Source organism: Acomys russatus, chromosome 1 (genome assembly GCF_903995435.1).
Source record: "Acomys russatus chromosome 1, mAcoRus1.1, whole genome shotgun sequence".
Classification (NCBI taxonomy): domain Eukaryota; kingdom Metazoa; phylum Chordata; class Mammalia; order Rodentia; family Muridae; genus Acomys; species Acomys russatus.
The window spans coordinates 27,991,264-28,014,362 of record NC_067137.1 but is presented as its reverse complement, the minus strand read 5'-3'; the positions used below and the strand labels follow the sequence as shown (position 1 = coordinate 28,014,362).

The 23,099-nt window shown below is 39.8% G+C and overlaps 1 protein-coding gene and 1 non-coding gene across 2 annotated transcripts in view; one reads left to right on the top strand and one right to left on the bottom strand.

Moving 5' to 3' along the window:
• Ldah (lipid droplet associated hydrolase) overlaps window positions 1-23,099 on the bottom strand; it is an 868,625-nt gene that overhangs the window by 698,979 nt on the left and 146,547 nt on the right. The gene's annotated exons all lie outside the window — the stretch shown is intronic.
• Window positions 14,860-14,963, top strand: LOC127196919 (U6 spliceosomal RNA). Its single transcript, XR_007831574.1, has one exon. It is a non-coding gene; the product is annotated as a U6 spliceosomal RNA (small nuclear RNA).

The window sequence follows — 23,099 nt, the reverse complement described above, 5'->3', positions numbered from 1 at the left end:
GGTACAGCCCTTCCTTGTGGTTAAAGTGGAAATAACTGTGTCTCATGGTTTGTCCAACTCTACCCAGAAGCAGAAATAATTTTCTGCTCTTGTTGCCCATCTGTTGACCAAGATATGTGTTTCCTCTGTATAAAATTAGTACATTAAAGTCCCAATTCCTTATATAGATCTGCTGAGGTGATGATATCTGTGGCTCTGATGCCCAGAATTTCAGTACTGTAAGGCGGAAAGAGCTCTCCTCTTTTGTTCTATTTTTGGGCCTGAAAAAAAAAAGTTCCTGTTGGAATACGCTCCCATTCAACCAGATACCTCTTGGTAAATAGTAATTGGCAGTTAGCTCACTTGAAGCCAATCTCAGGAATGATTTCCTTTCTAGTGTCCTCCTGGGACTAAAGCTCTCATGGGCACTGGAGCAATTGAGTAGAATTAAGAGGTACTTCATTCTCCTGCTGAATCCTGAGCTGCGAGCTAGCCAGAAGTTGCGGTTTAGTTTTAACTTCCAGTAAACAAACAGAAAGAAAACCCAAAAGGTCCTGGTACAGTGGCCTAGATTCCACAAATAAAGTAGGAACACCTTGACTTGGGAAACTCAAGTAGATATGAAACTGATGGCAGAAGGTGAATGGCAGCATACTTGGCTCTTGTTTTGGGCAAGTCAGTTGTTTGAACAGACAAAAATGGTAGAATGGTCTCAGGAAACATCTTGTTGCATGTGTAACTGTAATTTGTACATATTTGGGAGTGGTGCCTATCACGATTCGTGTCTCCTATCCTTTGAAAGCTTCTGTAGGAAACGAGGAATGACAGAGACAAGGAGTGTATTTCAATTTGGTGTTTGGTACTATGAGAAAAAGTAAGCAAACATGTGAGTAGATATTCAAAACAGTTTTCCCCAGAACCCACTGTTTTTTAAATTTACAAGAATAATTAGGTATTATCAATAACAAATTCCTAATTTTAGCACTAAGTTGCAATAAAGACAAATAAGCCTGGAACTCTGGGACCAGGTTGGTGGTGTGTTTGTATGCCTAGGATATGGTCCCTGTAGTCAGGACAATTATATTCTAGATCAGGACACTGATGAATAAATAGCCAAAAACAATTAGACAATGCTTATTTATTTGTTTGTTTGTTGTTTGTTTTTTATTTATTTGTAACTGGGTATTATATTGCTCAGGATGGCCACAAACTTACTCACCATGGAGTTGAGACTGATTTGAATTCCTGATCCTCCTGCTACCACCAGCCTTTGAGAGCTGGAATCTATGTACCCGCTACCGTACCTGCTTTATAAGAAGATCCAAATCAAGGCTTCATGCATGCTAGATAAACACTCTAGCACTGGAAAGATCCACAGCCGTACTTCTATTTCCTATTTTTTTATTTTCTGAAACAATGAAGTAAACAAACAATCCCCCCCCCAAAAAAAAACCCCATTTCAATTAGCAAATAATAGCGACATATTTATCAGGTACAATGTGATGTTTTGATCTGTGTTGTCACTATAGAGTGATTCAGTCAAGATAATTAGCATATCTATCATCTTCACCAGCTTATCCTTTTGTTGAAATTATAAAAACATTAAAAAAATCTTCTTTTAGCAATTTTGAAATAGATAATACATTGTGATTAGTTGTGGTCACTATATGGGGAAGTTGGTCACGGAAAGTTATTCTGTTGTAATGAAAGCCTTCTGCCCTTTGACCAAACTCTCGCCATCTCTATTCTCTCTGCCCTATACCCACCATTCTACTCCAAGAGAACTTTGCAGAGCACCTTGTGTAAGTGAGCTCATGTAACATACATCCTCTGTGCCTGGCTTGTTTCACTTAGCATAGTGTTTGGAAGGTGGCTAACAAATGCTTCAGAGTGTTGAAGGAGCTCCGATGAGAGAGGGGACAGGGAGGCTGTGAGAGAAAAAGACATATGGGAGCTCAGGGGAAGTTCACAAAGGAAGAGACACTTCAGTAGGGTTCCGAAGTCTGTGTAGCAGGCTTGGCTGCAGAGACTCCCTTGTAGTGTAGTTGATCATGGCTTGGAGCCATTGTGGAAATCTGTATAATTTCACTTAGCCTCTTAGTATTCCCTGTGGAAAGGCAAGAGAGGCCTGAAATGTCAGAGTAATGAACTCTGTGGCAAAAGGCGTTCCACATGTCACATACTTACAACAGGCAGACATGTGGAGGGAACCCATTCACGGTGTCTTAACATGAAATCGTGACATTTGCTGGGGCAGTGATGTTCTTAAATAAATCCAAGCACTTACTCCATCGACAGAGATGCTGTTCAGATTGTCTGTGAAATAAAGTATTAGGAGCGCTCTTCCAAGCCTAGCTTAGACTCACCTGTGGTCTTACAGCTCCGTGCCACGGAGACCAGGACTTTTTATCAGGAGGTCCTGGGATATTTAAAGAATACAAATACAGGGCATAGAGAGATGGCCCGGTGGTTAAGAGCATTTGGTGCTTGCAGAGGACCTAGGTTTGGTTCCCAACACTAACATGGCAGCTTATAGCCACCTGTAATTCCTGTTTCTGGGGCTATGATGACCTCTCCCAGGCACAATGCACAGATATGGGACACATAAATACATTCAGGCAAACAAACACATAAAATAAAAATTAATACTTTTTTTGAGAAATAAAGATGCAGTTTTATTGATATTTTATCTGAGTGGTAATGGTCTACATGAGAATTACCTGTTTATACACCAAGTAGGATGATGTATGTATGTATATGTGTGTGTGTGTGTGTGTGTGTGTGTAATTCTGGTTATGAGTATTTATTTCATAGAGGATATTGGCAAACTTTAGCATGTGTCAAATTTACCCAAATACTTATCGAAATATGCATACCTAGGATCCACCCTCTTGAATTTCTGAGTCAGCGGATATTTTATGACACGTCACAAGATGATACTGATGCCACTGGTAGGTCTATACTCCACACTTCCTGGGGGGGGGGAGGGGTAGAAATGCTTGGAACTATCAGAACACACAAATTATATTTATAGTCACAATTTCCCAAAGGGAGAGGAAGGCAGCAAATTTGGAGCATGAGGTTTGGAGTGGCTATGTTTACTACCTTTGCTCCTTTTCTTTCAATTCGTGACGGCAATGTTCTAGGAGAGGAAAACACGGTCTACATGTCAGTTGGCTTCACCCTCCAAAAGTACATCTTTTCTTTATTGATTGGGACTACTAGCTGAGATTCACAACTAAAATCATCTCCCAAATGGCTAAGGTTTGTGGGGACCCCTGAATGGGGTCTACAGCTTTTAAGGGGCTTCGTGAAAGAGAAGACAGATCTATGTGGAAGTGGGAATATGAGTCAGGATGATAAAGTGACAGGACCCCAATGGAAAGGAACTTCTTAACCCTGACACCATCTTGGAATGATGGGTTATAGCAGCAATGAAGAAGGAATGATCTTTTTGGGGTCTGTCTTCTTATTGTTTTAGTTCTCTATGGACTGTGTTCCTCTATATTACTTGTTCCTGTGGACTCCTTTTTCTTTTGCTCTGCCCTTTGTATGCCACCACATGAAGGTACAAAGGTATTTTTTTTGCACATTATCCACTTTATTGTGGCCACAAATCATTAGTCTTCGAAGGGAAAAGGAGAAGAGGAAATAGTCTTCCTAGTGCAGAAATTTCTACAACAAAGACACTAGAAATAGGAGATTTCTAATTCTTGAAAATTGTATATTCTGTTTACTCTTCTATGAAGCAAATCATTCAATGAAAGCAAAATAGTTGCATTTTCTCAAGATGGTATGAATAAAGAAAAATGAGCCCTCGAATCTAGGTGGGTGCTCTCCTCCTCAGTCTGAGAGTCCTGCTACAGGGTGACTCCAGATACATCCTCTGCTTTTCTGGGGGTTACGCTTTGTTCTGGGGACTTGTGGCAAGAACTGTGCCAGGAAGGCAGGAGAATTTAAGTAGAACATGCTTTAGTGCATTGTGTGTTGGTCTCTGGCAATGGAACAGTCGACTGAACAAGAAGCCCAGATGAGTGTCTCCAAGGGGCATGTGTAATAACTTAGGTAGCAGTAATTTCCTAGGAGATGGCCATAATTATATCCAAACAAATTGCCTGAGCAGCCACAGATGTATTAACATGAGATTAAAATTCTCAAGTTTGACCAAACCAGGGGAAAACCATCAGTAGTAAAAGCAGTGTGAGTTGCTGGAGTCTGTCCAATTACCCAATACCAGAGTATGGTTGGAGCCTGCTAGGATTGGAGCCTACAGTTACATCTCTGAGGCCACATTTGTAGGTCATAAAGATGGGGATTAAAATAATTAAGTGTTAGAATCTGGAGCTTGCATCTCTTAGCTACCTAAAATGGAACAAATTACTGTTAGCCTTTGTGTACTTTAAGAACCATCATGTGTTTACTTTGAGATTTTGGCTAGATTCAGTTCTGGCCTCAAGTTGACCTTCACATGTGCAGGTAAATTAGGGAGTGGTCTTTTTATGGGTTTCCCTGTCTCTTGGGCAGACAATGGGATGATGGTATATGTGTCTCTACCTCCTCCAGTCACTGTAGCCAATCTTGTTCTTACTTTTTTCCCCTTCTTCTTTTTATTTTTATTTTTTATTTTTTGTATTTATATATTTTATTAATTTATTCATATTACATCTTAATTGTTATCCCATCCCTTGCATCCTCCCATTCCTCCCTCGCTTCCATTTTCCCCTTACTCCCCTCCCCTATGACTGTGACTGAGGGGGACATCCTCCTCCTATATATGCTCATAGGGTATCAAGTCTCTTCTTGGTAGCCTGCTATCCTTCCTCTGAGTGCCACCAGGTCTCCCCATCCGGGGGATGTGGTCAAATATGGGGCACCAGAGTTCGTGTGAAAGTCAGACCCCACTCTCTACTCAACTGTGGAGAATGTCCTGTCCATTGGCTAGATCTGAGTAGGGGTTTGAAGTTTACTGCCTGTATTGTCCTTGGCTGGTGCCATAGTTTGAGTGGGACCCCTGGGCCCAAATCTGCCTATCATAATGTTCTTCTTGTAGGTTTCTAGGATCCTCTGGATCCTTCTACTTTGCCATTCTCCCATGTTTCTCTCATCTAGAGTCCCAGTAGAATGTCCTCCCCTCTGTCCCACTTTCCTGGTAAGTGAAGACTTTTGTGGGACATGCCCCTTGGGATAGTGTGCAGATATAAGTGAGTATATACCATTTGATTCTTTCTGCTTCTGGGTTAACTCAGTCATTATGATAATTTCTAGTTCAATCCATTTGTCCACAAATTTTGGGAGTTCCTTGTTTTTAATAGCTGAGTAGTATTCCATAGTGTAAATGTACCACAGTTTCCTTATCCATTCTTCTACTGATGGACACTTAGGCTGTTTCCATGTTCTGGCTATTATGAATAAGGCTGCTATGAACATGGTTGAGCAAATGTTCTTGTTGTGTGGTAGAGCATCTTCTGGGTATATTCCAAGAGAACAATCGGGAAAGACTGGGGGAGTCGCATTCAGAACCAGCACACAGTTACTTCCACTGGGATCAACTGTCAAAGCAAATGCAAAGTTTACACAGAATCAAAGTGTGTGTGTGTGTGTGTGTGTGTGTGTGTGTGTGTGTGTGTGTGTGTGTTGCAGTGAGGGGGATATAAATGTCATTTATTAATCAGAGGGGCCACAGCGTCATATAATAAGGGGCATGGGTGCAAAAAGAAATAAAAGACCAAGGTCTTTGAAAGCACTAAATGAAACCAAGACATATTGCTTGGACTAGTAAAGGTGCACGTGGAACACTCAGGCTAAGAATTTTCTTGACTCAGTATTTTTTTTGTTCAAATGAATTAGCATTCTTGTATTAAATATGTTTATTAAACATATGCAAAACACTATGCTTGACATTGGCTGAAAAACCAGGTTGAAAATGAAAAAGAAAGGGAAGACAGGAAGGTGTTTTTGCCAATGTCTAGGTGCCAAACAACACAACTAGATTGGCACATATGTCAACATTGTGATGTTTTTCTGTGTGGGATGTGAGGAAGAGGGTTAATGAAGTTTGAAGGAGTAAGAGTTTAACAGTGTTGCTATAAAAACTAGACAAGAGCAGGTTGGTGAAGTTTAATCCAGCTGGTGGGTGAGGTCGCACTGAGGCAAGCTGAGGTGGCCATTGTGGAAGTATTTCTCTAATGAGGCAGGAGATATTGAAAGCAACCAGACAGATGTAAATGTGATTTAGCCTTTAGAGGGTCACAGTGAAATTGGATGAGCCAGGAGTTTGATCAATGGGCTTAATTTACCAGACACTACCTACTTGGTGGTAAGATGGATGGAGGAGATTGGAAGATGAGAAGCAATAACATTGGATAACAGCTGAGATAGAGGCTTAAGAAAAAGCTACAGAGGGGTTCTAGCAGCTGAAAAAAATCAAATAAATACAACTAAAATCTTTACAGATGAATACTTATCAGTGGCTTGGGATTAAGGCATTGAACTTTGATCACTAATATAGATTCTGCAAACACACACTTACATTTTGTATTAGTTTCCTGCTTCTCTATATACATTTACTGGCTTATTATATTCTAAGAAAGACTCGGCATTCTGTAGGGACCTCTCATAGACTTTTCCTTCTAAATTAGTGGCTGGAGTGGTACCAAGGTAAACATGTGCTTTTTGTACTTTTAACACGTATTGATTGGCTGATCTCACGCATCTCCGCCTCACAGACTGAACTGGTATAAAATGTCTGCTGATATATTAAATGTATATCCATTCTTGTACTGGCATCTGTTATTCTGGGGCCACAGTGTAAATTTAAGTTCCTCTCACTTAGAAATGAATGTCCTGCTCGAGCACGTAGCCTCTATGCTGTCATGTTCTTTCCACATTGGTCCTAGGCGGCATCACAGATAGAGAGCTTCTGAAAAGACTAAGTGAAACAAAAACATACTCCTTGGCCTGGTAGAGGTGCACCCAGAGGTAAGGATTTTCTTGATTCAGTATTTTTTTTTGTTCAAATGAATTTGCATGCATGCATGAAATATGTTTAGTAAACACATGCATGGTCCAGTGTGAGGAGTGGCACATGTCCTACCAGTATCAGAGCCACTGGAGTCAGACTTCCATGCTCCCATGGTGGCTTTGTGGCTCTCTCTTTTTCCTCTCATGCAATCATAGGGAGGTCACTTGGCCTCTGTGTATCATATCTCATCTCTTAAAAGAGAAAAAAAAAGTATGTGATTCTGGATCTTATTGGGGAAAATTAAGTGGGATGAAATATTTTAAAAGGTCTCAAAAGACTGCTAGTTAGTGATGAGAGTATCCTTCCCTCCACAACCTCCCAGTGTGCTCCACAACAAGTTTTTTTTTTTTTTTTTTACTAATGTGATCTGTGCACCTATTGTATTGGTTTCTCTTCCTGTTACTGTGATAAGATATTCTAGTGGAATCACTGTAAACAAGAAAGAGCTTGGGCTTAGGGTTCAAAGGGTATAGTCCATCATGGCAGTGAAGTAAAGGAGGGTAAGGAGACAGCTACTCACCATTTGAAGTCAGGAAGCAAAGAGTGACAGACACTCGGACTCAATTTCCTGCTTTTTGTCCAGAAAGATGCCTTGACCCATGGAACAGCACTACCACACTTAGGGTCAGCCTCAGACTACAATGGATATAATCTAGATAATCCCTCCAGGGTATGCCCAGAAGCAGTCTCTTCAGCAATTCTAAATGATATCAAGATGACAGTATTAGCCAAGGTACAAAGAGAAACAAGATGCAGTTTGTTTCCAAGGATGTTGATATATATGTGTGCACGCACACACACATGCGTATATATGATCTCTATATACATATATACATAAGCATATAATGTATATAATCTATACACATATTATTTCTCATTTGAGAGAGAGAGAGAGAGAGAGAGAGAGAGAGAGAGAGAGAGAGAGAGAGAGAGAGAGAGAGAGAGAGAGAGAGAGAGAGAGAGCGCCAACGTACTGGGCCAACGTACTACAAGCTTTAAAGAAGTTAAGAGAGATGCTGAAGCAGCCCAGAGGAAAGCCCAGCTTATCCCAGGCTCAGGATATGGCAGTAGACAGGAGGGTTAGAAGTACATAGACAGTGCTAATTTAGGAACAGAGTCTGAGGTAGGAAAGGCAAGGCACTTTGAACTTTCTAATTTCAAAGGAGAATGTCACTCCATATCATTTCCAATTGCATAAGAACTCCAAGATTCAGTTCTATGAAATGGTTCTTCTATCCCTTGGTGAATATATGTGAGTTCTGTAAATCAGTTGTTGCATCCAAAAATGTTAGCTTCTGGCCATGGAATTTACCCAGTATCCACAGCAACACAGATTCCTACGGGAAATTTGAATTAGAAAAATGCTGACATGCTAGAAAATATAATTTGTACTCAATGGCTTGAAAAAAAAAAAAAAGTACCCAGTAATTCTGCAGTTACTAAATGGGGCCTAATGGAACTTTCATTTTTTTCATCTTGGCATTTCAAGGTTGTTCTGACAAAGCTCACCTGGGACGCGGGGCTTTTAGCAAAATGGCAAGCTGGTGCTTCCTTTGATGTCTTCATTGAAACCTGTGCTTTCAAATCATTTAGATACCATAAGTGGCAGTGTTCTTATCAGTTAGGGGAGTGGCTTGCCAATGTCATTGTCTATAAGGATTATGTGGTGGTTTTGTACAATAAGTACAGATTCTAGGAGCAATGCCATCAGAGCCTTGGATTGAGTTGATCTGTGTGTGACAGGCCCCAGGAGTTGGAATGGGTGATGATGCTGATGCGGGTCATCTCCAAGGGGGCATGCATGAAATAATCTGTGCCTTGCTTCATTTCCGCTGTGACCAGAGCCACCCAGAGATTGTTGGCTGGGAGTTCCTGCAAGAGACGGTACCAAGTTTTCCCTGATGCGACAGATTAGGATTCCCAAGAAACAAGCAAGGGAGATGTCATGGTATTCAGTCCAGTGCATTTATTAGAGGAACTTAGAAAGAGATTGCAGTAGCTGCCCATCTGATAGACCTGAGTAAGAGGGAGGATGCCAGCCGAGTAGCTCTCAATGAGGGTATGGGTATGACGTCAATATGACGGAACAGGAGAATTTGGCTTAGGAATGAAGCTTATTTCTGTAGCAATATAGTTGACCCCAACCCCCAGCCCATAGTCTTTGTGGCAAAAAGTGAAACAAATTCATTAGTGCCTGTAAATGTCTGAGGGCTTGCCTCAGTCAGTTGTGCAAATTTACATGTGGTGGGTTGTAAAGGAGTTAAGACAGTGTGTGTTAGTGGATCAGAAACCAGGCTGGTTGAGGTGTGAGGCTTCTGATAGGGCTTTTCCACCGAGTGAAGAGGATGGAAAGATACTGAGCATTAAACCAGGGTGTGTGCTGTAGAAGCAGGTTGCTTTTAAGTATTAAGGATAATCTGAGAAGTGAACCTTTTATACAAAGAAGACTCAGAAAGGAATGTGCAATTTAAGCTACTAATCAAGATTTGGGAACTGAACCTAGTTCATTAAGAAGCTTCAAGGCCAATGTTTGGTCTTTGTTCCTCCCAGCCAACTTCCCTCACTGGGCATCCCCTAGCTACACTGTCTTTTGGAGTGTCCTGGTGATTCTCCATCCTCCTGGCTAGCTTCCCCTCTGCAGCCTCAACTCAGGTGTAGCCTGGTATCAAGACCTTCTATCCTAGAATGACCTCTCAGAGGGACCAGTTGAAATAAAGTAAAGTAACCATGAGAAAGGATCCTAGAATTTGGTTAGTATAGGCAGGAAATGGGTGACAATTTGTCTAGCACTGTATAATTTAGAAAGGTCTGGACATTATGGTGCCCCTCGTCTTTAATAAAATAAAGAGAAAATAGAAGAAAAATTCCCATGTAGGTAGGCTTTCAGGCTTGTTAGGATTTGAGACCAACTGTGAATGTAGAGATTCCAGCGAGTCAGGTGTGTGTACAGGATGCTGAGCTGAAGACAGTGTGCTGTGCTAAAGGCAGCTCTTTGCTGCAGAGCATCAGCTTCAGTGTGAGCTGGGACTTTGAAACACATGCTAAGCCTAGAGGTGGTCAGCTCCTTTGGAAACAAGAGATGTGGAGGATGACTTCTGTTTCATAGACTTCCCCTTTAATGACAACTCAATTAATTTTAATAGCAGTGCCTACAGATTGCCTTATAAAATGCTGTTCAAGGTGCCCTATAAAACCTACAGTTTAACAGACAATTTAGAACGGTGAGATATTTTAGAGTGATGTGCGATGTCATATTGGGATCTGAAAGAGCCTGCGCCATTTCTTTCTGCAGCTGCTGAGCTCAGGGGAGAAAATCAGGTTTTAAAATTGTCCTTACAGAGGGTCCATGAAAAGGTCAGTCTAGAAGGAGATAGAAGAAAGGGGAAGAATTGCAAGTGAGAGAAAGAATGGCCACTAGAGGGAAGACTGGAGCTTGATGGGAGAAAGAGTAACTTTCTCCAGAAGGACATGGAAAAGGCCACTGAGACCTGTCTACTCTTGCTTGCCCTCCCATTAGTACAGTCTTTTGAATGAACTCTCTACAATTGCTACCACTGAATACAGGTGCACGTGCACATATGTATGTACATGCCAATGCACATCTTTACATGCAAGTGTGGAGGTCCAAAATTGAAGTTGAGTGTCTTCCTCAGTCACTTTCCCCTTACTTATTAAGCAGGGTCTCTTGCTAAACCTACTCAGTTCTGGCCAGTTCCAGTCCTGCTTGTGTGGCTAGCCTGCTTACCCTCAGGAGCCCCCATCAGCACCAGCACTCCCTGCCTCCTACTGCTGAGATTATAGGTGGCTACTACTGATGGAAAATCCGAAGTCTCATCTTCACACTTGCATGGCAAGTGCTTTTTCCACTGAGCCATCTCCCTTCCCCATATTCTAGCATCTCCACCTAAATTCTCTTTGCAAAAATACCCATGTAGAGGGATCCTTTACACTAGGTTCAAATGCCAGGATTAATCCTCTGAAGCCCCAACAAATGATTGTTCTAAGTAATGATGTTAATGGAAATGCATTAGATGAAAAGATTATTTCCCATTGCAAACTGGCTTCACCGAAGTATTTTGCACATTTTGGGAGGAGATAAATCATCCCTGTACACTGTTCAGCTGGCTGAGCAGAACACAAGCAAGTGATCCCTTAGCTGTCCAGCAAGGCTGGAGGCTAGACCCCTGTGGCCTCTGCAGGCTGTGTCTCACCCAGTGGAATCCCACGTGGAAAGCAAGGCTCAGCTGAAGGAGTGGTTTCTGGAGACAGCCGTATGCTCATTCCTTCCAGATGATCTAGAGAATAAAACCTTAAAAGTAGCACTGCAAATCAGCCTGGATTTTCAAGATGGTTCTCTTTCACCTATGTTCCTATGCTCCGCCCACCTGTATCATCTCTGATTTTGCAAGCATTTTCCATTTTTTTTCAAAACAGCTTAAAATGTCCTGAACCATCTTCCTTGTGGTCTCTCATTGCTTAAAAATCCCACAGTTTCATTAGCTAGCATACTGCAATGAGCAATTCCATTGCTATGGTTATATATGATTTTCTGGTGGCTCCAGATGTAAAGCCCTGTTTTCTTAATGACACTGTAGGTGTCTGGAGTAACGCAACATCTGCTCTGTTGAGCTTAGTCAGTCAGACACACAGCTCTTAATAACTTGCTCTTTGGTCCTTATCATTCATCCAGGGACCAAAGTTTGTCAGGCAAATCAATCAGGAGACAGAGAAGCAGTGTGTTACAATAAAAATGCCACTGAATGAATGAAAAGGGCCAAGGGGTCCCATGCTCCTGCCATTTAACCAGATGAGGGCCTTTGGATAGGCCTGTCTCTGTGGCCGCCACTTTTCTCTCCTTTGAAATTAGAACAAGATTTTCTCTACCTTTTTAGTGTGAAAATTATAAAAATATAAATTATGGAGATTTCCAGAGAAGCAAGCCATTCTATAACTGACAGGAATTGTTTCACCATTGGATGATACAGAAAGCACCCTCTGCCCATACACTCCTGAGTGTGGCATTGAGAAGAGACACTGCACATCTGGATTTGCCAAAGGAACACAGTCTAAAAGCCATATAATCGCTAACTGTGGAGTGCCAGCCTCAGGAGCGGTGTGATTTATAGACAATGGAAAACAATAGTAAACCAAGTCGTAAAATGCTGGTGAGGGACTCACACATGCACCCAGAAAGAATACATAATTGACAGAAATCACTGTCCTCTGACCCACAGACTTTGATTGCATAAGTGTTCCTGGACTGACTAATGAAAATCTCCCTCTGGGGACCATGTCCCTTGTTGCCAGTTTGGTAGGGTGTCTCATGTAGAAAGGTAAAGACTTTCGCTGATGTCACCTGCTTTCCTAAAGCCTCCTGTGTTTGCAGAAGGTGAGGTTAAAACCATTGAAATGTAAAACACAAAAGGGCAGAAAAACTCCCAGAGCCTCCTGCTGCAAAATAGAAATGGTATGGAGAGCTGCCACTGTGCTGGAACATTCCTGCTGTAGGAAGTAGATGAAAAAAATGTATTCACCACTGGGCTCCAGCTGTCTGAGAACAAAGTCTCTGGTCTGGCTTAAGTGTGATGCTTTCTGAAAAGGCCTTGTCCTGGAGGCATCCAGCACCAGGGGATGAAGCTATTGAGGGTTACCTTATTTAGGCCTAATGTTCAGGCTGGATTTGGGGGCACAATGATTCCATGGGGGGTTGGAGGAGTGGGAGGGAATGCTGAGTGGCTAAGAATCTCTTAGACCTCGGTCCATCAGGAGACCTAAGGTGCCTTTGGAATTTGAAGCTGAATGGTAAACAAGAAAGAAGAATGATCTGAATAGTTGAAAATGATGGAGTTTGGGGCTCTACTTGCTCCTGTGCAGGGTTACTTGTGGCCACGTAGAGGTCATATACTGGAAGTGAAGGCTCCCATCAGAGCAAATATTGGGGTGAAGTTTCAGTCTAGTAAAAAAAGGTTAATGACTTCATGAGATCCATGCTGATGTTGGCCTTAGATTGGAGACATTCTTCTTTCTTATGTTTACTGCAAAAGCTAAAGGTTGCTTGTCCATTAGAAACTTATCTTTAGAAGAGCTGGGAGATAAATATAGATGAGCTATGACTCAGTTTCCACAGGTCACAAGTTAAGTGTAAGCCGGATATGGTGACTGACATACATTTTTAATCCCAGCACTCAGAAAGCAGAGGCTAGATCTGTGGGTTTGGGACCAGCCTGGTCTAAGTAGAGAGTTCCAGGTCAGTTGTGGCTGCATAGTGAGACTCTGTCTCAAAATCAATCAATCAATCAATCAATCAATCAATCAATTAATATTAACAAGTTAAATCCATAGTCCTCATGGTTCATACCATAAATACAGAACTCTGATGGGTGTTCTTAGAACAACAGGATTTGAACCCTTTGTTTAATCAAGTGCAGTATCTAGTGCCATGTGATGCTTAACAAGTTTAGATTTTAGGTACTTTGGTGACAATGAAAGATTATAAAGGAAGAAATGGATCCCTGCCAAGAAGGATTGCAATTTCACGTGTTGAGCATGATTAGTATGTGTCTATCACAAATGAGGGAACTAAAGAACAGTGAGTGAAGGAAGTTTGTGAAATCGTCCTGTGACGGCAACTCCTCTGAGCTTTGCTCCTCTCCCACTTTTGACATGGCTGATACTTACTGACTCGACGCATAAATCTTAGAATTGATCCTAGACAACTCTATCTCTCTCAGTACCCGTAGCTTGTTAGTCATAAATCCCTATTAGTTCATAGCTCAGGAAAGTTTGTCAGTGTCTACAGATAGATAACTTGAAATAATAAGAGTGAGCAGTATAGCAAACACTGAGACCAGCATGCAAAAGCGCCCGCATTTCAGTATCCACAAAAGACAAAGGTTAAAAAACCCCACAGCTTTGTAATATTGCTCTTGCTAGGTCACATTAATTGGCTTCTTCTTATGTGCTGTCCACACCTCACGCATTAGTTCATTATTGTTCTGATATTCCCAGGGTATGTGTTAGCATGCTAACAGGAGAGAAAATACTGGATGGTAAAGAGCAAACCACCACTGATGGCTGACTGTTCATGGAGCAGGCACAGAATGGACTAGCTTCCTTCTCCACTCCATATTAATTAATTGCAGTATGTGTGCATTGCTTTTGTTATTAATAGCATTATAGAAAACTTTAATTTTATAGAGCTATTATTTTTAACAGCAATAAAAGTTTGTTATGTAGAAAAAAAAAATCTAAAAGGAGACAGAGAAAACCTTTACCTGAAAGTGCTAAGCCTCATTAGACAATCTTTAAAATGACCTACATAAATGAAGACGATATATCATAGTCAAAGAAAGTTTTAATATTTCAAAGATATCAAATCTCTCTGAATTTACCCATAGTCCCAGTGCTGTTCTGATAAAAAAACCCCACAAAGCATTTTTATGCGATGTTACAGGGTCAACCCGAAGTCTATATGAAAGAGTAAAAAGCACAGACTAGGTAAGGCATTCCTGAAGGGGAATAATTTGGGGGATTTTGCTCTTAATATTAATATTAAAACATCATAAATTTGTAATAGTGCTATTCAATGGAAATGCAATGAGAGGCCTAGGCCTGTAGCTCAGTGGTAAAGCGCTCGCCTAACCATAGGGCGCTCTATATGTGATGATGTCCAGCACTGCTACAAGCAAAAATGAAGAGAAAGCAAAAAGAAGAAAGAAAGAGGGAAGAAAACAGCTTCAAAAACTGCCAAACCACAACGTCATGCCTATAGCCCAACCCTCCAAAAACACCCCAAAATCCAATTTGAGTTACAGAGGGAAGCTTAGACATTAGAATAATTTTTAAAAAATTGATACTAAGTGTTCACTTTGGCAGCACATTTGCTAAAATTGGAACGATACAGAGAATAACCCGGCCCCTGTGTAAGGATGGCATGCAAATTTGTGAAGTGGTCCATATTTTGGTGGGTGTGGTCAGGCTGTAAAGTGATTAAATAAATAAATTAATGGAGAAAAAAGTGATAGGGATTTTAGTGATAATATCTACCTCAATCTATATCTAAATGCTATTTCAACATATAACTAATATAACAATAGGAAACCATATTTTCAATATCTTTATGGTAAGCCCTCCAAAAGCAGTGTTTTATACTTATATCTCATTTTAGAAGATTCATGTTACTTGTTAGTGCTCATTAATCAATGTGTATATCATATTACTATTATTGTAGAGAAAAATGTGAGTGAATGTGATCAGAGAATGACTTACTTACTGGCTATGCACGCAAGAAAAATCCTAAAGTCTTACGGCTGTAGGCAAGCCTCATGTGTGAAAGGATAGGTGTTGTAGTTTGCTGTTCAGAACTCAGTGACAGGGCAATTGGTTAGGCACTTGAAAGAAAATAAAATTAGCCAATCCATCTTATAATTTATACAGAATTCAATTTAGTTCTTGACATAAAGACTTGAGTAGGAAAAGTAAATCTTTAAACCTTGAGAAGAAAGTATATAAGATATAGAGATTGAATATCTTTATGAGCTTTGAGGAATAGTTTCCTGAAACATAAAGGCATTAATTACGGAAGGAGATACTTTGATATCTGACTGTATTGAATTTAAGAAGCACTGATTTTTAAGTGATCCTATAAAGTAAGTAAAAACACAAGCCCAGTATGAGAATTTATTTGCAGCACTTAATTCTGAAAAGCATTATAATTCAAAATAACTAAATAACTCCTAAAAGTCAATAATGAAAATACATAAAACCCAATAGAAAAATAATCATTTCAGAGAACATAAAACACTGAAGAAAATAAAAGTGTGAAAAGATTCTAAGCCTCATTAGTGGCCAGAGACACACAATTTAAGCATAGAAAATACAGTGTAAGATCCAATAGAGAGTCAAAACTGAGAACTATTACTATCTATGGGGAAGCATGGCTTCTCCTCAGTGCTCTTGGTGAAAGGCTAAGTGTTAGAGGCACTGTGGAAAATACTTGAACTCGTCTTTTAAATAAATAAAGTACTTGCTGATGAATTTGGCATTTGTCCTGTATTATATACAGATGGACACACTCAGAGAAGAATGTTTATAATCCAGTGTTTCTAGCACAGTAGAGATGACACTAACGCTAATTGGCATAAAAACAATTGGATAGGAGATGTTCTGTTTGTTTTCTGGAATTTTTATATCAGGGAAAATAAACATATATTGATCAAATAATGTGGGTGATTAATAATGTTAATGAAAGTTAGTAAAATTTTAAACCAAAGGAAAATTGTGTGAGACAAATAGAATGCCATGGTTTCTTTAATCCAGATTTTTACCAAGATATACTTACATATTATAAAGTTCACCTTTTCAAATGTGCAACTTGGTACCACTTAGTAAATCTGCGGCATTGTGTAACCATAGCTATTATTCAAGAACACTCAAGGCTGGAGAGATGGCTCAGCAGTTAAGAGCACTTGTTGCTTTTGCAGAGGCCTTGGGTTTCTTTACCTACACACAGGTGTCTAAGAACCATCTGTGAGTACAGTTGTGAGGATATGTATATTAATACATATATGTCTGACCTCCTCATGCATTGTACATATGTGCTATGCAGACATATATGTAGACACAACACCTATATGCCAACAATAACAACCAACAGTAATCTAACAGACCCTCAAAGCACCCATCAGGAACAACTTTAGGAAGCACTCATTGCTTTTTAAATACTTTTTAATAGCACCCCTATTGAAAAAAGAATATACCAAATAACCCAGTTGAGATATGGGGCTCAGAACTAAACAGACAATTCTCATCAGAGGAATATAAATGGCTGGGAGACACTTAAAGAAATGCTTGGCTTCTTTACTCATCAGAGAAATGCAAATCAAAACAACATTGAGATTCCATATTACACCCATCAGAATGGTTAAGATAAAAAACTCAAGTGACACCACATGTTGCCGAGGATTTGGAGAGAGAGGAACACTCCTTCATTGCTGGTGGGAATGTAAACTAGTACAACCACTTTGGAAATCTATCTGGTGCTTTCTCAGAAAAATGGGAATACATCTTCCTCAAGACCCAGCTATTCCACTCCGTGGAATATACCCAGAAAATGCTCCAGCACACAACAAGAAAATTTGCTCAACCATGTTCATAGCAGCCTTATTTATAATAGCCAGAACATGGAAACAGCCTAAGTGTCCCTCAGTAGAAGAATGGATAGGGAAACTGTGGTACACTTACACTATGGAATACTAGTCAGCTATTAAAAACAAAGAATTCCCGAAAATTGTAAACAGATGGATTGAACTAGAAATTATCATAATGAGTGAGTTCACCCAGAAGCAAAAAGAGGCAAATGGTATATACCCACTGATATTGAGACATTAGCCCAAGGGGCATATCCCATGAAAGACTTTACTTACCAGGAAAGTGGGTCAGAGAGGAGGACATCCTATTGGGACTTTAGGTGAGAGAAGCATGGGAGAATGGGGAAATAGAAGGATCCAGAAGGCCCGGGAAACCTGCAAGAAGAATGTTATGACAGGTGGATCTGGGTCCTAGGGTCCTTCCTGCTCAAACTATCGCACCAACTAAGGAAAATATAGGCAGTAAACTTCGAGCCCCTACCCAGACCTAGCCGATGGACAGGACATTCTCCACTGTTGAGTGGTGAGTGAGGTTTGACTTTCATACAAACTTTGGGGCCCCATTTCTGACCAAGGCCCCTTGATAGGGAGGCCTGGTGGCACTCAGAGGAAGGATACCAAGTTACCAAGAAGAGACTTGATACCCTAAGAGCATATATAAGGGGGAGGAGGTCCCTCTCTGTCACAGACATAGGGGAGGGGAGTAGGGGGGGAGCGGGAGGGAGGGAGGAATGGGAGGATACAAGGGATGGGCTAACAATTGAGATATAATATGAATAAATTAATAAAAAAAGATTATCTTCCTTACTATTGTTTATGATCCTTACATTTTTCTTCATGATTTCCAAGGCTATCAGTTTATAAACTGCTGAAATAGATTGGACCTTTTATATGCTTTAGTCTGGGGTTTTGTTTCTAAATCAAAAGAGTAGGAAATTACTAATACTAATATTGCAGAGCTACAGAGATACTATCTAGAATGAACAGATGTAACCTTGAGACCTCTGCCAGGACTGCTGGATGAATGAATGAAAGAAATTTTATATTTAAACAAGGGGAAAATGGAAGGCAGGGAGGAATGGGAGGATACAAAGGAAGGAATAACAATTTAGATATAATATGAATAAATTAATAAAATATATTTTAAAAAAGAAAAAAGAATATAAAACAATAAACAAAACATTAGTGTGGCATTTCTGACATGGTTTATCATATATCTAACCTTGGCAGTCACCATCCCAGCCCAGCTGAACTGCAAATTCTTTGGCAAGTCAACCACGTTTGTCCATGTTCCCCAACTCTGTGTCTTTGAGACTGCAGGTCTCCCACTACCAATTTTCTCTCTCACCTTAGTTTCTCCTACAGGAAGTACTCCTACTAATCCTCAAAGACAGCTAGTATCTGGCATAGTCGAGTTATCTGCTATCTATTGGTACAAATCATCCTAACCCTTACAATTTCCAATAATTTAATTTAAAATATGCCTATCTGTTGAAGCATGATTGCTTCTTATGATTCTGTGTCTCTACTTCCTTCTGAATTCAATATTCTTTTATTCAAGTACATCCTTTATTATTTCTCTGGGTAAGCCTTGATGAATTATGAGATCCATCTTAAAATGTCTACCATGTTCATTTGGATAACAACTAATCTGGGAATAAAATTCCCAAATTAAATTGTTTTTCCTCTATTATATTGCTGTCATGGATTCCTTTTCTTTGGTATTTTTGGTTACAATAAGTCCAGGAGTTAATTCTTTGTAACATTTTTGCCTTTTGTATTTGGTTGCTCCTATGGTTTTTGTCATAGTTTTTAATCAACTTGAGACACACACACACACACACACACACACACACACACACACACACATGTGTGTGTGCGCGTGCACATACAGAAGAATATATCTCAATTGAATAATTGACTCCATCAGATTGGTCTACAGGCATATCTATGAGGCATTGTATTTATTGCAAAATGATATGGGAAGGTAGCATGCATTATGGGCATTGCCAGCCCTGGGTAGGTGCATCTGTGCTGAATAAAACTGGTAGCTGAGCAAGCAAGGGGAGCAAGGAGTAAGCAGTTTCCTCCATAAGGTCTGTTTCAGTACCTGGCTCTAGTTTCCTGCCTTGGCTTTCCTCCATGATGGACTGTAACCTACCATCCAAATAAACTCTTCCTTCCTCCCAACCTGCTTTTAGTCACTGTTTTATCACACCAATAAAGAAACAAATTAGGACACATCTCTGCTAATTTTGGGCATTTTGCAATTCAGTGGCCATGTCTCTACATATGGTCTTTTGAAAAGTTCCTTGATTATGTTAGGGCATTGAGCAAGTACCTTCTTCCCTGACTGTTGTCATTTAAGTGTAAATTGTTGCTCACAGGCTCATGTGGGTAGGGACACTTGCCTCCAGCTGCTGCTGTTTGGGAAGGTGGTGGAATCTTTAGGAAATGGGGACTTGCTGGAGGAAATAGATCACAGGAAGCCAGCCTTGAGGCTTTAGAGACCAGCCCCAACTTCTCTTCAAACTCTGTTCCCAACTGTGTGGAAGAGTGTGAGCAGGTGGTCTACCTTCCCTGTGTGATGGCTTGTCCTCCTCGCTATGATGGACTATATCCCTGTGGGCATTCTTTAAATTCTTTTGTCAGTTTTTTTCCCCTACCATCACAACACATAAGACAGTTAGATGATAATTCCGAAAGATCCATAAACATCCATTCAAATGTTGCCTTGTCAGCATTCTCAACTCCTTGCAGAACGTCTGTTAAGCATGTGACAAACGTTTCTCTTACCTCAAACCTTGTTTAGTTTTTCATCTTTTTATCAGAAGTTGCATCCTTACAATTTCCCCACCACCGTTTCCAGTTCTGTGCTGCAGACTCTGGCTGTGCCCTTTGCACAACATTTACTTTCTCTGAAAAATTCTAGATGTACAATTTCTACACATCGTGTCTAAGCTTTATCTTCAGAGTCCTAATTCTTCTGTGCAGTCTTCAATAAAGGGAGAGTCTCTGCCTTTTCTCTTAGCTCTGTATTCATTTTGAGCATATGACTTTATATAATATAATCTTTCTATTCTCTTCAGTCCTCTGGGATTGGGTAGTCTTATCTGTTGATACTTTTCTTGGGGAAGATAATTTCTTCTTTTGGTTTGTGATTTTTTTTGTTTTATTGTAAACTAATATTCACAGACATCATTTTATTTCTTGAATTCTTGGTCTCATAAACTTTGGTTACAAAATTTTATTTTGCGGTGTTTTATATTTAATTTTTAAATATAGTCAGAAACTTTATGGATGAAAAACCAGTTTCTGAGCCAGGTGTGGTGGTGCACACCTTTAATCCCAGCACTCAGAGAGGCAGAATCAGGTGGATTGCTATGAGTCAAGGCCAGTCTGGTCTACAAAATGAGTCCAGGACAGCCAGGGCTACACAGAGAAACTCTGTCTCAAAAAACCATGGGTGAAAAAAGGAAAAAGAAAAACCAGTTTCTGAGTGCATCCATCATTCTGGAAAATCTACCAAATCTCAGTTTTGGTAGAGCAAATTTAGCTTTTGAAAATTTACCAAATATGGGATATGCGATTTAATAAAAAATGTTTTTAGTCTTTTGGTTCTCCATGCCAAGTCATATGAAATTGGTTGTTTGGATAGTACACACACACACACACACACACACACACACACACACACGCCCACGCACACACACACTTTTCTGAGAACAAATGACTTCTTGCTGTCTGGGCTAATGACTATGATCCTTCTGACCCCACTGTCTCTAAGGCACCTCATTTTTACCATCCTGCTGCACATGCACAATACTATGTTGCTAAGTACACTAAAAAAACCAACCCCAGGGGCTGGCAAAATGGCTCACAGGTTAAATGTATGGGCTGTCCTTCCAGGGGTCCTAAGTTCGATTCTCAGCAACCATATGGTGGCTCACAACCATCTATAATAAAATATGATTCCCTTTGGTGTGCATGAAGACAGATCACTCATATATAAAAAATATTTTTTAAAACCAACTCAATGGTGTCTTCATTCAATATTCTATCCAGCATTTTTCTATCACTTATAGTGCATAAGAAGTAACTATCATGTTGGATTTTTTTTAACATATTGTTCCATCTTTTATACATTGTAATGCTAGAATGGGAATTTATGTTTCATTCTAATGAAAGCAAGCATAAATCACATTATAAAATATACATGTAATTAAACTGGCATATTTTTGTATGTGTAACAGTGCTGTGTCTTTGTTGGTTGAGTTCACAGTATTCTCAGAATTCTAGGTCCTGTAGGGTCAGTGAATATTTAAAAAAACACTTTATCTAAAAAAATATTTAAGGTGAGAGAGTCTCTGGCTTCTATCTGAATTACCACTAAAGTAGCTCACAACAGGACAGATTAAGAGTGACAGTAAACCTATTGTGAAATCTAAAAGGAGTTCCTACTATTAGGGTGATTGAACTAGATTGAAGTATGTAATTGATGGTCCATTTTCCAAGCCCATGAGAAATCTGCCTGGTCCAGTAAAGTTAGAAAATCTCCTCCTGTATCCACTATTCATGGCCTTCTCATCATAAGTATATGTGCATTGCTAACCTAAGTATCTACTTCCAACATATGGTAGCAGTTTGTTGTTACAATGAATTACTATTCTGAATAATTATTCTGAATTATTATTTTGAGATACCTGAAGAGTTGTTTCCTCTCATTTTCTACTTTTAAAAAATTATTCCAACTCCATCCAAAACCACACCAATAGTAGTATTTTCAGCATTTTGCAAAAGACCATCATTATTAAAGTAGAAATGCTTGCTATGTACGAGAAAGGGAAACGTCCTTGGTGGGACCCTAAATCTCAAGAACGAAAGCCGTTCCGGAAAGCATGTAGGATTGATCAGGGATACCAGTTTATTCTAGATTAATTTCTCTCTCTCTCTCTCTCTCTCTCTCTCTCTCTCTCTCTCTCTCTCTCTCTCTCTCCACATATGTTTATGTGTACATATGTATATATCATATTTTTATCCACTCATTATCAATGAACATTTACCTTCTTTGTTTTGACATTTCTTAATATTAATATCATTGAAGTGCCTTTACCATATGTATATTTTGTCTGCAGTGAACCCTGGAGTGTATTTCTCTCTAAGATAAATTTAGTAGATTCAGATAAAAATAGTAGATTTAGAGAAAACCATATTGTATATATTTTAAAAACCTTTGCTCCTTCATTCAATAATTTTATCTCTGAGATCTGTCAGCTCTATCGAGTGATAGTTACTTTTACTGTTATCTAGTATTTTCTTTAATGGAAACAATACAACTTTTATATAAACTAAATCTTTTTTATTTAAAGGGTTGTTTTAGTTTTTGAGTTCTGAGTGTGTGTGTGTGTGCACACATGTGTGTACATGTGTATGTGTGTGGGTAAGTGCATATGAATGTATGTACCGAGGGTGTCCAGAAGTGCTAAATCTTCCTTGAGCTGGAGTTCCAAGCAGATGGGAGTCACAGGATATCAGTGCTGTCTGCTTCAAAAGCAACATTCATTGTAACTTCTGAGCCATCTCCCTAGTCCCATAATAATTCTGGGTTTTGTGTGTTGCAAACTTATAAAATTGTGTTATGCAATTATTATTGTTGTTGTTGTTATTGTGTCTGTGTGTGGGCGATGGCAGAAGCCTAAATAAAGTGTCAAGTTTCCCTGAAGCTTGAGTTGCAGATGGTTATGAGCCACCAGATATGGGTGCTGGGAACAAAACTCACATTTTGAGGAGCAGCAAGCCCTCTTAACTAAAAACCCATCTCCTTAGCCTCCTATTATGCATATCTTTATAAACATGTGTATTTAGATATGTTGTCTACATCCCTAGAAATAGGACCACTGAACAGGTCAGAATAGGCCTAGCCTCAGCAGGCATCCAGCTACAGACAGGAA